At 41.7% G+C, this 15,596-nt stretch overlaps 1 pseudogene; it reads left to right on the plus strand.

The window, feature by feature from the left end:
• Nucleotides 1-4,163: 4,163 nt before the first annotated feature.
• Nucleotides 4,164-4,428, plus strand: LOC138992703 (large ribosomal subunit protein eL38 pseudogene; annotated as a pseudogene).
• The last annotated feature ends 11,168 nt before the right edge of the window (nucleotides 4,429-15,596 follow it).

Here is a 15,596-nt window from a genome sequence, read left to right on the forward strand (position 1 = left end):
CGTGGACGAAAAGGGGCCACGCACTAACCCTGACACGCTCCGGGGAGGCCTGCATGGCGGGCCTTGGCCTCGGACCCAAAGTAACCGCCTATGGTCTGAAATGCAAACTTACTCATTTAAAGCGAGTCCTGGCGGGCAGTCTCGTCCTGGGCCTGGGCCGCTATCTTCCCTTAAGGACAAAGGTGGGTCCTTACCTTCACTGATCCTGCTGATTGTCTTTTTGCACCGAGGATAGCATTCCCTTGAAATATCAGAGTAATTCCCTTTTCCAGACCCCTCAGGGCACAACCCCTGAACCACAGTAGGAGACCGCAGAACCCCTCATTGTTACCTTGTCCCCCCCATACCATCTCTATGTGCTGTAAAGGTTAGCTTTTCTGTACCCAGCAATGTCAAAGAAATATGTGTCTCTACATTTTACTTTTTATCCAATTCCAGAGATCCCCCCATCCCCCCGCCCTGCCTTTGCATTCTCCATACCCACCAGTGGATTTCATGTGCCTCCCCTTGTCGCTTTCCTTTGATTGTAATGTGTAAACGAAACAGTAAAGCTGCCGTTCTCCAGAGCATTTTCTCCATCTGCTGAGATTTTTGTATCCTGGCAATTGTCATCAGTTTGACTCAAATGAACTGGTAAAATTTTTCTACAGGTTTGGATGATTCTTACGTTGACGCATTTTAAACCAGTGTTTCTGTTCTTGGGTCACCAGAAGTAGCTGATGTTTTTTTTATCAGCTCTTATTGACACAGGCCAGTAAGCCAGGACAAGAGGAATAGGGAAACTGAGACAGCTGAACAAACTAGCAAAGCAATTCACAGCAGATACAGAAGTTCATGTCCCTAGAAATAACATCTAAGCTCAGGCCCGGAAAAGCAGCAAAACCAGGTGGGCGACACCGGGACCAGCTGTGATGACAGATGACCCCCTGCCCTGACACTGACCGGTCAGTGAAGACCAAGGCCCTGGAGGAGCACACCTAGAAAACGGATGAAAATTCTGCGAAAACCCTCTCCTGAGACCTCCCCTAACTTTCCCACCTTCCAGAAGGAAACAAAGCCTCAAGACAAAGGACCCAGTGCGTGCTCTCCCTCGTCTTTCCCCCCTACTTCTTCCCCCACAGGCATGCATCGCCTAATCCCCACGGGAACCCACGAGACTTGCAACCTGAGGAATAAAGGTCAGCGGCAGCTCTGCAGGCTAGGCCCCCAAACCTGACCCCAAGGCTCTCTTTTCTCTGACTTCCCAGAGAGCTAGGGCAGCCCAGCCTTGCTCTCCTGTTGCTTCTATGTTAAGCCCTTTCTTATTTTTTATGTCCCCAGCTTTAATAAATGTTCCCTCATAGTGATCTGGACTCATGTTGTGAAATTTTTCCTGCACGAAGTCAAGAACCCACACACTACTGGCCGGCCCTAGGCAAACCCAACAAGGACCAGGTCTCCTTTCCGGTAACATTGTGAGGCAACTGAAAAATACTCTAGACCTCTGTTTATTCCTTATCGATAGCTCCTGCATGCCAGCATTGCAGAGGTGACAGGAGTAAGAAACTATGTCTCAGTCATTCATTCAGTACGGACCACATACTATTGAAAGGGCGAGGACTACGCCCTCCATCTTGCCCGGTATCCTCCATGTTGGGGCAGCAGCCATGTGCTACCTTCTTCCCGGAAGCCCAAGCCTCTGCTAGCCATGCCCAGGATTTCTTTAAACTAACCAATGACAATCAAGGGAAGTGCACACCATAGAGATGACCACATCCTGTGTAATGAGACACCGACTTGCGCCTGGCCAATCGGCAGGGCCCACAGTCCCCTCTCCTACCCTGACTCCACCCCCCTATAAAACTCCTCTTCATGCCAGGCTAGGCCTCTCTCTGCCACCTGCTGCTGTGTCAGTAAGGAGGGTAGGGGAGCCAGACCTGGGTCTGTAATAATAATAAAGGACTCTGCTTTTGCATCGGACTTGGCTGGCTCCCTGTTGGTCTGTTGAGGATCTTGAAATCTGAGCATAACAACTATGTGCTGCTGTGTGTGTACACCCCTGCACCATCTACTGGGGTTCTTTCTGTTCCCTGGGTGTGGCAAGCTTGTTGCTATCTGAAGGCCTTTGTACTTTGTATTCTTTTTTGTGGAGTCCTCCTAATGGCTGCTTGCATTCTTTTTTTTTTTTTCCAATTCTCATCATGTCTCATCTCAGAAAAGTTCCTAAATCACCTTATCTAAAATGTAAATGAAAATTACATTTCGGAAGATATATTTTGCACTTAAAACAATGTTGGAAAGAGGAAGGGAACTTCTGGGTGCCGAGGTTTAATTTCCTAATGAACTACCTCTAGCCTCTCTCACTCCCTTCCATGCTATATTTAGCTGTTTATTTGATGCATCTTGCCACTTGCCAGCTGACAACCTTTGTTTCTCCCCACTACCTGAGAAATAGCACCCAGACTCCTTGGTCTGGAGACTGTTGAGGGCTTCCCTGATACATTTTCTTAGGTTTCTCTCCCTGACTTCTACTTTCCTAATAGACCCCTGGTTTTCCTTCCTTGTTACTTCTGCTCATTTGTTTCCTCTTGATGGGACTTTTCCCCACCTCCTATAACATAATCCATCCTTCAAGGTGAGGCATGTTCCTATTGTTGTAATGTACCCCGCGAATCACAGAAGGACGCCTCAAGAAGTCGAATTAAAGAGTCACATTTACTGCAATCCGGGACTATGAGGGGCCATTCCCCAAATCTCATAGTGATAAGATGGCCGCAATACCAGATTTATATAGGCAAAGATCACAAAGGTATTGATTACATCCCAGGGTTTGGAATGAGGAACCTGATTTGTAAAAAGCAGTTTACAGAAGCAAAGCAGCGCGTTATCTAAATTACAGTTTTGGGTCTCCAGATCACTGAATTGACAGAAACATATTATCTAGAGCCCTCTCGGGTCTGGAATGAGGAACCTGGTTTGCAAAAAAGTTTACAGAAGCAGAAGCAGCATGTTATCTAAATCACAGTTTTGGGTCCCCAGAACACTGAGTCAACAGGGACACTGGAGCCCTCTGACCTTGGGATAATTATGCTGTCCTTCCCAGATAAAGGAAAATGCTTTTAGAAAGCACATTTGAAGACCAGTATGACCACAACCCATGGGATATTCACTTTACAATCAATAGGGTATTTAATTGAAGGGGATAATTTATATAATTCAGAAAATCAAAATAACTTTTCTATTATTTTAGCAAACAAATAAGTACAGAAACCAAACAGCAGGGTTAAAGTTAAACTATAGTTTCTACCTGAGATGATTGCTACCATACTTCACTATCAAATGAAATAATGAATGTAAACGACCTTAGAATTTGAAAAAATATTACATAATTAGTAGCAAGATGGGGTCGGGAACAAAGATGACATCTCCCCTCTTTCCCTAAGCTTTAATGTAAAGAACTGCATGCCAGCTACTAGCCACATATGGCTGCTGAGCAGCTGCAGGGTGGCCAGTTTGATTGAGATACGCTGTATGCACAAAATACATGCTAGATTACAATGCTCTAGAATAAAAAAAAGTAAAATACCTCAATTTTTATATTGATTATGTAATGAAATAATATTTGGATATTGGATTAAAATATTTTATTAAAAGTAATTTTGCTTGTTTCTTTTTACTTTTTTAATGTGACTGCCAAAGATTTTAAATTACATATTTGGCTCAAATTTATGATCCATATTTGGATCACATTTATGGTTCACATTATGTTTCTTTTGGACACGGCTGGTCTAGAATGAAGACATTAATGGCCTGGCACAGGAAAGGCACTCAGTAAATATTTGTTGAATAGATGAATGAGTGAATGTTCTCAATAATGGATGGGTAATCGGGTTCACTATGTCCTAGGCACTGTTCTGAGCACATTCCACTTGTTAGTTTATTTATTTCTTACAACAACAATAGTAGTTAATATTTATATAGCACTTATCCTGTACCAGGAAATGTTCTCAGTGCTTTCCATGTATTCATTCATTAAACCTCAGCCTTATGAACTAGGGTCTATGATTTTCATTTTACAGATGAGGAAATTGAGTCATAACGAGTTCTAGTGTCGCTTTTTCTTTTTCACCCTCTTCGCCTCTGACTGCTTGTTGCGCGGGCCACACGCTCCGTGCTTGGCAGCCATGCCTTGCAAGATTGAGGAAATTAAGGACTTCCTGCTCACAGCCCGGCAGGAGGACGCCAAATCTGTCAAGATCAAGAAAAATAAGGATAATGTGAAGTTCAAAGTCCGGTGCAGCAGATACCTGTATACCTTGGTCATCACGGACAAAGAGAAGGCCGAGAAGCTGAAGCAGTCCCTGCCCCCGGGTTTGGCGGTGAAGGAGCTGAAGTGAACCCGACATGCTGATCTGTATTAAAACGTTAAAAAAAAAAAAAAAAAAAAAAGAGTTCTAGTGTCTTGCCCAAGGTCATATCGCTAGTAAGCAGAACTGAGATTAAGACCCAAGAGTTTGGCTCAACAGTTTGTGCTGTTAACTCCTGTGCTGGGCTGCCTCTCCACACTAAGCAGAGGTATTGAAATAGGGGATGTAATCCAATGTGGAAGTCACAGTATAGAAGGGGAGGTGGTTTCTGGATGCTGTTTGAATGTATCTCAGTTTTCTCAAAGTTGCAAAATAGTTCCCCACATTCATTCTTTCCTGGATAAGATTCCCCTAAGCATTTGGTTAAAACGAAACAACAGACCTAAATATTGAGTCACTTTTGCTAAGCACCACCAAGACTTAACGCCACACTTAATTGCAGTTCAGCTTCTCCCAAGAGTGGACTTGTAAACCAATCAGCCTGGAATTTCCTGGTCAGCACTAATGACATAATCTGCCAGAAAAGACCCTTTGCCTTCCCCTAAGCACCCTCCTATTTGCTAGATGGGATGCTGCCCAATTCATGAGTCCTTTAATAAAAGCAACCAGATCTTCAAATTTACTCTGTTGAGGTTTGTTCTTTCACAAAATTGATGATCTCAAAATCAGTTATCTTCCCATCTCTGGGCCAGTCCCTTGGCCAGAGGGACGGGTGATTCTGAATGACAGCTACTTCTGGAGCTGGAGCTGGAGCCAGAGCTGGAGCCAGAGCCAGTCCCACTTAAAAGCAAGCCACGTGGCTTGGGAGGTGGAGGGAAGGGGCGGGGAGGCGTGTTTACCACAGATAGTGATTACATAAAAACAACAAGATGCCCTCAGTGCTGCCTTTAGGGAATATAAAAAACAGATGGTACTTATATTCTTTATTAACCTTTTATGTGTTTGTTCTTATAGTTATTGCCTTGGTAGTCCTAATTTTATCTGGGCTCAGAAATCTTAGCTCTTTAATTGCCTCATTTTTCTACCTTATACTCTTTATTGCTGCTTTTCACAGTAATTTTTTTTTATTTTATTTTAAGTTATGCAGTCCCAGACTGGACATGCTGTGCAAATCAGGGGCTTTTTTGAACCAATAAGTATCCGCCCTTCAGCTGAACTGATGGTTATATTTCTCTAAGTCACTTTTTTTTATATAATCTCTCTCTCTCTCTCTCTCTCTATATATATTTCTTTATTGATTTCAGAGAGGAAGGGACGAGAGAGATAGAAACATCAATGATGAGAGAGAATCATTGATTGGCTGCCTCCTGCACACCCCACAGCGGGGATGGAGCCCACAACCCAGGCATGTGCCCTTGGCCGGAATCGAACCTGGGACCCGTCAGTCCGAAGGCCGATGCTCTATCCACTGAGCCAAGCCGGCCAGGGCTATAAGTCACTTTCTTAAACTACTTTTTCTGCATCAAACTCATTTTCTGCATCAAAATGGGGAAATTTTCATAAAAATTCACAGTGCTACCTTCCTGGGAGAATTTGATTGACTAAAAAGTTTGTGTCTCACAAAGTAAGTTCATTATCACTTTCATTAGTGAGCCTGTGTGGTTAAACAGTCTTATCTTTAAATGAAGGAAAATATAGATTCAATTTTGTGGTTCCATTACAGGAAATGAAACACTATTCCAATTATAATTTCTAATCTTTTAAATGCATCCCAGTTTTAGCAATCTCGGTAACTGTAATGGAAACTGTTATAGTGATAAATGGAGGGGAATGCTTGTCCAGATTTGTAAAGCCGTCAGAGATTTAGGTATTAGTTGCCTTCTATACCAGAAACACTGACTGATCATTTGAAGCAAATATTTAATATTTTTAGAATTGCACGCTATAGTAGAAAAAGTATTTCTTTCTAAGTCTTATTGTTAGCAGACAGGTCTGCTTCGGGCTGGCCTGTAGTGTGTGGGTTGTTGACTTCATGTAGGGAAGATTTCACAACGCAAGTCCAGATGGGTTGGAGAGTATGTTTATTAATGAAACAAAGGAGGAAATTGGGGTAGAAGAAACAAGAGGGAGAGCCTAGGTAGTGCTCTGCTTTGGTTCTCTAGAAATGATTTAGGAAAGAAGTGAGCCAAGGTGGGGCTGCTATGAGCTCACTGGGAAGTGAAGGTCACAGTGACAGGGTGAGCCAGGGCGGGGCTGCTGTAGCTCACTGGGAAGTCAGAGCAAAAGGGGCCTTGTAGACAGGATCAGGGGGTGAGCCCCGGTTGAGCTGCCATGGCCCACTGCTCCCCTGGCTGCAAGTCTCGTAGGGACCCTTAGAAATAACAAGTTCATGCCCAGGAAGGGGCATGGACATGCTCTGGGGCGAGTCCACATTCTTCGTCCCCAAGGACTTTACATCCATTTTTTTTCTCTGCAGGCGAGCATTTTTTAAAAAAATATATTTTTATTGATTTCAGAGAGGAAGGGAGATGGAGAGAAAGAAACATCAATGACGAGAGAGAATCTTTGATCCGCTGCCTCCTACTGCAGGCGAGAATCTTAGGGGAGGTTTCAGGAGAATATTCATCAGCTTTCCAGGTGCATGTTTAATATGCTGATGTATTAAAATGAGTGACTAGGGGAGTTTCGGATTATTCTTTGGTCTGTTTTATTATTTTACTTTTACCTTAGGTCTGTCTGGCTTTAATGGGGTTTTTGTTATTTGTTCCCCAACTTCATCTGTCCTTGGGTTTAGCTGGCACAAATGGCATTAAGTGGGTCTTTTTTCCTCTATTTTCCCAGGCCCAGGTGATTTAAGCTATGCATTTTCTGATTAGGGAGGAAAGGTATAAACCATTTGTTCTCAAGTGTCCTTGGTTGGGGAAGATAAGGTCTTGCACTTCACGAGCTGGCTGCAAGCTGCCCAAACTACTTGGCCTTTTAAATATTCTTGTCTCAATTTCCCCTTTCCACTTGCCCAGGGATTTTCCTAGCTTCTTACTGTCCTCCCACATTATCTCTAGACTCCTAAAATGGAGTAATGAAATACAACAGTGCACAGTCTATGACTGTGTTTATAATTCTCAAAATAACATTGATTTTTACATTTTGAAAAATTAGAGTACAGATATGTGTCCATTGATTTTAAGGAACATGTGATTTATTATTCTTATTCACAACATGGTTTGGAGCAGAGCATTTGATAGTCCTTAGATATTTTTGTTTGTTTTAAGGGGATTCCTGTATATAATAATCAAAATCAAAAGATACAAATGGATATTATATGAAGAGCATGTCTCCTATGTTCTCCTGGTCCCCAGGATTCTAACTTTTGATCCCGTAGCTTATAAAGGCTGATATAAGCACTGTATGGCAAATTCCTTTTGGGCAATAGTAGCCTCATTCCTTTTGGGCAGTGGTAGCCTCAATGACAGCCTCACCTATCTGAAGTAATAGCTTCTCTTGGATCTTGGCCAAACAATTTCTCACTATCTCTTTAATGTGTTTTTTTCTTTTTGACATTAATCACTACCTGAGGATATTTTTTTCATTGATTTTTAGAGATAGTGGTAGGGATGGAGGGAGGAGGAGAGAAAGAGAGAGAAACACCAGTGTGAAACACATGGATTGGTTGCCTCCCCTGCAACTGGGGCTGGGAGTTGAAAGTGCAACCCAGGTACGTACCTTTGACTAGACATTGAATCCATGACCCTTAGGTCAGCAGGCAGATGCTCTAACCACTGAGCAAGCGGCCAGGGCTCTTTAATGTTTTTAAAACATTTTCTCCATTATTTTTAAAAAATTTGTTCCTTTGTTATTTATTTATTTTTAAAATATGTTTTTATTGATTTCAGAGAGAGGAAGGGAGAGAGAGATAAAAACATCAATGGTAAGAGAGAAGCATCTATCAGTGGCCTCTTGCATTCCCCCTACTGGGGATCAAGCCTGAAACCCAGGCATGTGCCCTGACCAGGAACTGAACTGTGATTTCCTGGTTCATGGGTCAATGCTCAACCACTGAGCCACACCGGCAGGGCCATTCTCCCCATTATTTTGTCCAGATTTTTTTAGTTGTCCTCAAAAGGAGATTTAGTACAAGTTATGTAATCCTTGGTAACAGAAGTGGAAGTGGATGTATTTACTTAATCAAATAAATATGACAATTTACATTAGGTCTTAGACTGAGCACTGTTTTGCCTTTGACTTTAAAACTTCTGTTATTTATGTATAAATAAAATTTCTAGAACAACTGCTATTTTCCTAATATAGTAAAAAAACATTATTACTTATAAACAGAAAGGATCATTATAAGTAGTAAATTAAAATGTGTGGTTAATTAAAAATTATTTATTTTGCCAATAAACATTCTGCTTTTAATCTTTCTACAACCCCAAACAGATGAATAAACCTTACTTTGGTTTGACATTCTCGGTCCTTTTAAAAATATATTTTTTATTTATTTCAGAGAGAGGAAGAGAGAAGGAGAGATAGAAACATTTATTGAGAAACAGTGATTGGCTGCCTCCACGCCCTCTGCTGGGAACTGAGCCAATAACCCCTGGCATGTGCCCTGACCAGGAGTCAAACCAGTGATCTCCTGGTCCACGGGGCGACACTCAACCAACTGAGCCACTCTTGATCCTTTTAATGGTAGGTTTGATGCAAACAGGTTTATTTTATAGTATCTTAGGGAAAAGAACCTTATGGCCAGTGAATACTATTCCTTGGAAAGATTGTTAACTAGACTCAAAAGGATAGGGAGGTTGCTATGGCCTCACCTAGATAGTTAGACAGTCTGTCGCTAATGCCTCAACATCACTTTATTTTTTCTTACTAATTATATAACGCAAGGAGCTTGGTTAATATCACCCAAGGTCAAACATGGTTCTCATTTTTAAAATATCCTCTTTCATAATTATCAGTAATTCACCTTTTTTGCTATAAAACTTGAACTTATTATTATTTTTACAAAGAGAGGAAGGGTGAGAGAGATTTATTGTTCCACTTATTTATGTATTCACTGGTTCATTGCTTGCTACTTGTATACTTGTATGTGCTCTGATCAGAGAGCAAACATGCAACTTGGGCATACTGGGATGACACTCGAACCAACTGAACTCTACCCAGCCAGAGCTTGAACTTAATTTTTGATGGGAAGTATGAAACAGAGACTGAAAATGGATCTGGCAACTGGAAAACTGCTCTTGATATTATTTTCTCTTTTCGTTTTGGACGTATTTAGCTAGTTTTTAGTGGTGCCCAGTCCTTCACATTCAGACTGAGACATTTCACAAGTGTGTTGGAGACCATATGTGAGAAAAGGGGAAAAGCCAGTGGGGATGGACATAGTCACCTCGGGTTGCTGACTGGATTGGTTTCTTCCGTTTCTGTGCCATAGTAAGCTGACTGGCAAGGGAGGGGAGCAGAGACAGAGACTGCCAGCAGGGCTGGCACACAAGACAGGAGGCTGTTGCTCAGGCCTATTGCTGCAGTGGTGGCGGCAGCATACACCGTTCACACCGGGACTTACCAGGCTGTCTGGGAGCTAAACTTGGGATTGTTCCTGCATGAGGAAGCCACCCAGAATATCGCACTTACCATTTCAACGGAGTCACTATTTTTAGAAATGCAAAATCCCAAAGAATCCCTGCTAAATTACATGTTCCATCATTAAACCTTGAAAATGTTCATATCCCTAACCCAGCATTTCCATTTTTAGAATTTATTCTAAAGAAACAATGAGGGCCCTGGCCAGTGTGGCTCAGTTGGTTGGGCATCATCCCGTGCACCGAAAGGTTGCTGGTTCGATGCCCGGGTTGCAGGCTGAATTCCCAGTAAATTCTTTAAAATATTTTTTTGTTTCTAGCAGAAGTAGGGGACGTGCAGGAGGCAACCAGTCGATGTTCCCCACATCAATGTTTCTCTCTCTCCCTCTCATTTCCTCTCTAAAAATCAATACAAATATTAAAAGAAAAAAAAAAAAGAAACAATGAGAGACGTTCAGATTTATGTGCAAGGATATTTACCCCATTGTTGGAATGAAAAAAAAAAAGAAAGCCATATAACTGCAACAATGGGAGACTGGCTAAAGTTTGGAATATAATAGCATACTGTACATCAAAATAATGGGAAATCATTCATGACATATTAAATAAAAAAAAGCAGATTACAAAATAATATGTGCAATATAATGCAAAAAAAGAAATGTGTATATGTATATGGGAATACACTAAAAATTGGGTTATGGGAGCTGTAATTTTTTTCTTTGTTCTCTTCTATAGTTCCCAAATAAATATGTAATCTTTTTGTAATTAGAAATAATTAAGTTACATTGGTTAGAACTGAGGGTTCATCTCTAGTTTCATTTTAATGGCATGGTAAATTCTTTAAAATATATATTTTTTCTAGCAGAAGTAATAGGAAGTTAAAAACCCATGAGTTTACTCAGGTACTTGTTAAATTTTGGAGCACATTTTAAAGGCCATTTTACTTAATAAAGTTGCTCTTGCTTTTCCTGATTGCTTCTAAACACCCAAGTACACACATGAGCACCCACCCAAGTGCATTAGTGTGTTTTGATTTTCCCTAAGTGTGAATAGAGTCTAGTAAGAACCAAGTAAACATATTTCCAAAGTCCTTGCCAGTGAGCTCAAAGTAATCCTGACTGTTGGTCAAATTGAAGACTTATATGTTCAAATATTGTGAATAATCCATTGGCAAAGTTACTGAATAAAAACATTCACTTTAAACATGTGCTTTTTTCAAAGAGTCTTATCATACTTCTAAATAAATTTTTTAAATATAAGAGTTCAAATAGGGCTATGAACCTTTGTAGACCTTTAGTCCTTTGGGTAGTTGACTGTCATAGACAGTGGAATCATCTTACCAGTATTTTGAACATGCTGTTAAAAAAAATGGCCCATGAACGAGAAAAATAATGGAATTTGATATGATGGCAAAGAACTTGAAACAAATCCTCAAAATAAATGAACAAAAAACAAACCCCAAAGGTTGCTGTTTGAGCGTTTGATCTAATCTGCCTTCCAGTAATAGAATTTAGAGGGTATAAAAAATGCACTGTGGCAACTGAGTCTTATTTTCAGGGGATGCAGTCAGAGTTCAACTAATTGATTTTTGCCTCCCAGCTGGAAGGTCCTCTCTGGAAATCCCATGCAGAGAATCAATGCTGAAACTAAGTAATTTCTTTTAAGAATGGATACAGCAAAATGCAAGAGATGAGCTGCCTTTGAAAACAGAATCGAGCACTGACAGGGAAGCTCAGTTGGTTAGAGTGTGTCTGGATATACTGAGATTGTGGGTTTCATCCCCAGGTAGGGCACATACAAGAATCAACCAATGAATGCATAAATAAGTGGAACAACACCTCTCTCTCTCTCTCTAAGGATAAAGAAATTATTTTTGAAATCTAAGACTAGGGAAGAAAATGGCTTTCTTTGATCCTCTGGGTGATACGGGGTCTCTCTATGAGCTTGCCCAGTTTTTATGATATGAGCCAGAAACACCCCCCCCCCCCCCCCCCCCCCCCCCCGCAAAAAACAAAAAAGCACCTCTGGTTGCTTCAAGGTGTTCTCCTTTTTATCCTTTTTAATAAGCTGTAGATTTCAGGAGAGAGCTTCAGAAAAGATTGGGGCACTTTTGTTCTGGGTCCTTCCTGGTAATTCAGTTAAACTTGACAAACACTTATTAGGCTCTTACTGTATATGAGTCATGCTAGGCAATGGCACAGATAATAATAATAGCTAATATTTATTTAGTACTTTGTACGGGGTACTGACCTATGGTTTGTGATTAACAATTTTATTTTTGCCTCCCACCCCTCCTTTACATTTTGTTCAGTGAAATTCGTTCGCCTGTGTTCTTAAATGAAGACTGGGGCAGCTGAAACCGGTTTGGCTCAGTGGATAGAGCGTCGGCCTGCGGACTAAAAGGTCCCAGGTTCGATTCTGGTCAAGGGCATGTACCTGGGTTGCGGGCACATCCCCAGTAGGAGGTGTGCAGGAGGCAGCTGATCGATGTTTCTCTCTCATCGATGTTTCTGACTCTCTATCTCTCTCCCTTCCTCTCTGTAAAAAATCAATAAAATATATTTAAAAAAAAAAAAAAGACTGGGGCAAGCCTCATGACTTCTTATAGGGCACACACTCCGTCTCAATTTAATAATAAGAAAGTCCAGTCTAAGTAATAGTAAAACTCCCGATCTCCATGAAAATTAAGGTTTTCCCTTTCCCCCTGTGAGGCTTGCTGTACCAGGAAGTGTGTATGACTAGACGAGTCCCTCTTCTTGCCCCCTTCCCCTACCCTGGGGTTTTTACTCCACGTGGCTCCTGGAGCCGCTTACTGGTTTCTGACCATTCTGGGGTTGGGAGGGGAAGTTAAGGAGGCCAGAAAACCTCTTACCTATGGTCCTTCATGGTCTGGGAGGGTGGTCTCTGTACTAAGATTTTGCAGTTATCTGGAAATTCTCTCAGTTACTGGGCATCTGTCACAAGTACCCTTGGTAAAGCTAAAGCACCTCTCTTCCTGGCCGCGGCTGACTCACAGGTCCTCCCTCTGTTCCCGGTAATCCATGGTTTACCTCCAGCCTTTTCTGTTGAGGTCCCTCCGCCCTACCAGGCAGCCATCTAGACAGGACCAGGTCCACCCAACGCCAGCTCCCTCTCACACCTTTGCCTGACAAATGCCAGGCCTGCCAGCCACGGCCAATCCAGCACAATGCCTTCCTCCTGCTTTTAAGGCAACCATTCAAACCAACCCTCACCTCTTATGTTTCCCAGGCAGGAGTCAGACAGCAGCCCACGGTGTCTGTTATATGAGGAATTACCTTGAGGTAGAGGCACACCGCCAGGCAAGTAATCCCAGAGGTCCCAGAATAGAACCATGCACAGATCAAATGGGAAGCTCCAATGACACGACTTATTCGGTCAATCTAAAACACGATGAAAGAGAAAAAAGAAAAAAAAAACACACAATGAAAAGCAAAAGGAAAGAGAAGGGTAGGTTTATTAAAGCGTAGGACAGTATACAATGAATCCTTTGTTACTCGTTGGTCATATGTCTTTTCTTGCCCCAGGGGCCCCTGCCACATCAGTTTTCCCATTGATGTGTGGTTATAAGAACCAGACTCAGGCCCTGGCTGGGTAACTCAGTTGGTTGAAGTGTCATCCCAATACTCCAAGGTTGTGGGTTCAATCTCCACTCAGGGCATGTACAAGAGGCAACCAATGAGTGCATCTATAAGTGGAACAAGTCAATGTCTCTCTCTCTCTCTCTTTCTCTCTCTCTCTCTCTCATCAATAAATAAAAATTTTTAAAAAAAGAACCAGATTCAAACATAAGCAGAGTGGGTCAGCATATACAAGGTGCTTACAGCCAACCAGGGAGGCACAGGGGCCAGGCCATTAGCCACAGCTTGCCAATGAGCTTGTGGAGCAGCAATGGACTTAATGTGCATCTCTGGGTATGCACAGTGGGTTCATAATGGGTATCACAGGTGAATGAACAACTCAGGAATAACAGGTTGTCCGTCTGGAGGTGGCTGATCCACTACCTACCTTATGACTCGGTCTTTCCATCCTTTTCTATCCATGAGATAGACCCTTATTTGTTCCGTTTTTTGAAAAAATTGTTTAATTCATTTATCCTTTTTATCTTTAACATGTCTTTAAATACTGTCTTTTTAACATCCATCCTATCTGTATTTATTGTCTTCTATAACAGAATTGATAGTCTTAAATAATACAATAAACACACATTACAGGCCTTCAAAAACTTCTGCATACATATTGGTTTCTTAAAGCCTCTCTCTCATGAGAGGAAAGTAGTGATGCTCTCCACCCATCCTCCTTAGGGTTGGAATCACAGAATAACCGTCTCCAAAGAAATCTTCTTAAAAGTTCTCCTAACTCTATCTACTCTTGAACCCTTTTGTATCCCCACGTGGAGAAGGGCCCAAGAGTTACGAAATTGGTTGTCAGATGGCTACTTGGAAAAGATTTATTCTGCTCTAGTTTCTCTTTCAAAATGTTGCATGTATTTTATCCAGTTGCCTCAGTCAAAACTTCCATTTTAACATCCTGTCACACATGTATTACTCCACTGAATCCCCATGATCCTCTGAAGTTAGTCTGAGCATCATCTCCACTTTATAGATGAGGAAATTGAGGCATAGGGAGATTTAGTAACTTGTTCACAGCTCACAAGTGGTAGAGCTAGAATTGAAACCCAGGCAATCTGGCTGCAGAGTACCTGATATTAAGGAACTTTCATTCTCCACAAGGTGGGGGTGGGGGAGGGGGATTGGTTGATGAAAGCACAGATGACATAAGACTGAAGTTCAAGAGCCATAAAAGAATCACATGCTAAATGCCCATGGATGTGGGTGGGGGAGGGAGAATGCATGCTACCTGGAGGGAAGCAGGAAAAGATTCCCTACAAGTGATAATGGACATGCATCTTGTAAGATAAGGAATATTTTGAGAGTAGCAGTAAAGAGCTAGAAATGAAATAAAATGAAGGATGTGTGACGGGATTGCATCTGTCATTCAGAAATCCTCTCACTTCATCCAAATCCCCAGGTGATCACACATCTCACATCGAATAAGATTTATGATGGGATTAACTTGAATTGACTGACTTTCAAAGCATCCTGTTTCCATAGTTTTCTTATGAAAGACAATTGTTTTGTCATTGACTGAGATTTCTTGTCTACCTGTTAAATCCTAGCTGTTTATAGCAGCATTATTCATAATAACCAAAAAGTAAAAACAACTCAAATTTCCATCAACTGATGGATAAACCAAATGCGGTGTATCTATACAATGGAGTGAACTCACTCAGCTTTTGTTTATCTAGGAATGCCTTCATTTCTCCCTCACCTTTGAAGGGCAGTTTTGCCAGGTACAAGATTCTGGATTGACACTGAACATTTTGAATATAGCCTACAAATTATTTGTTATATGCTGAATGGTGTACACCCCCAAATTCATGTGTTTAAAATCTAATCCCCATTTCCGCAGAATGTGACCTTCTTTGGACACAGAGTCCTTATAGAGGTAATATTAAAAATGAGATCATTAGGGCGTGTCCTAATACAATATGACTGGTGTCCTTAGGAAAAGGGGACATTTGGGCACAGAGATGCACATAGAAGAAAGATTGTGTGTGCCAAAGCCGGTTTGGCTCAGTGGATGGAGCGTCGGCCTGCGGACTGAGGGGTCCCGGGTTCGATTCCGGTCGAGGGCATGTGCCTGG

This window comes from Myotis yumanensis, unplaced genomic scaffold (assembly GCF_028538775.1).
Source record: "Myotis yumanensis isolate MYYU_CA2020_CCGP unplaced genomic scaffold, mMyoYum1.0.hap1 SCAF_14, whole genome shotgun sequence".
Lineage (NCBI taxonomy): Eukaryota > Metazoa > Chordata > Mammalia > Chiroptera > Vespertilionidae > Myotis > Myotis yumanensis.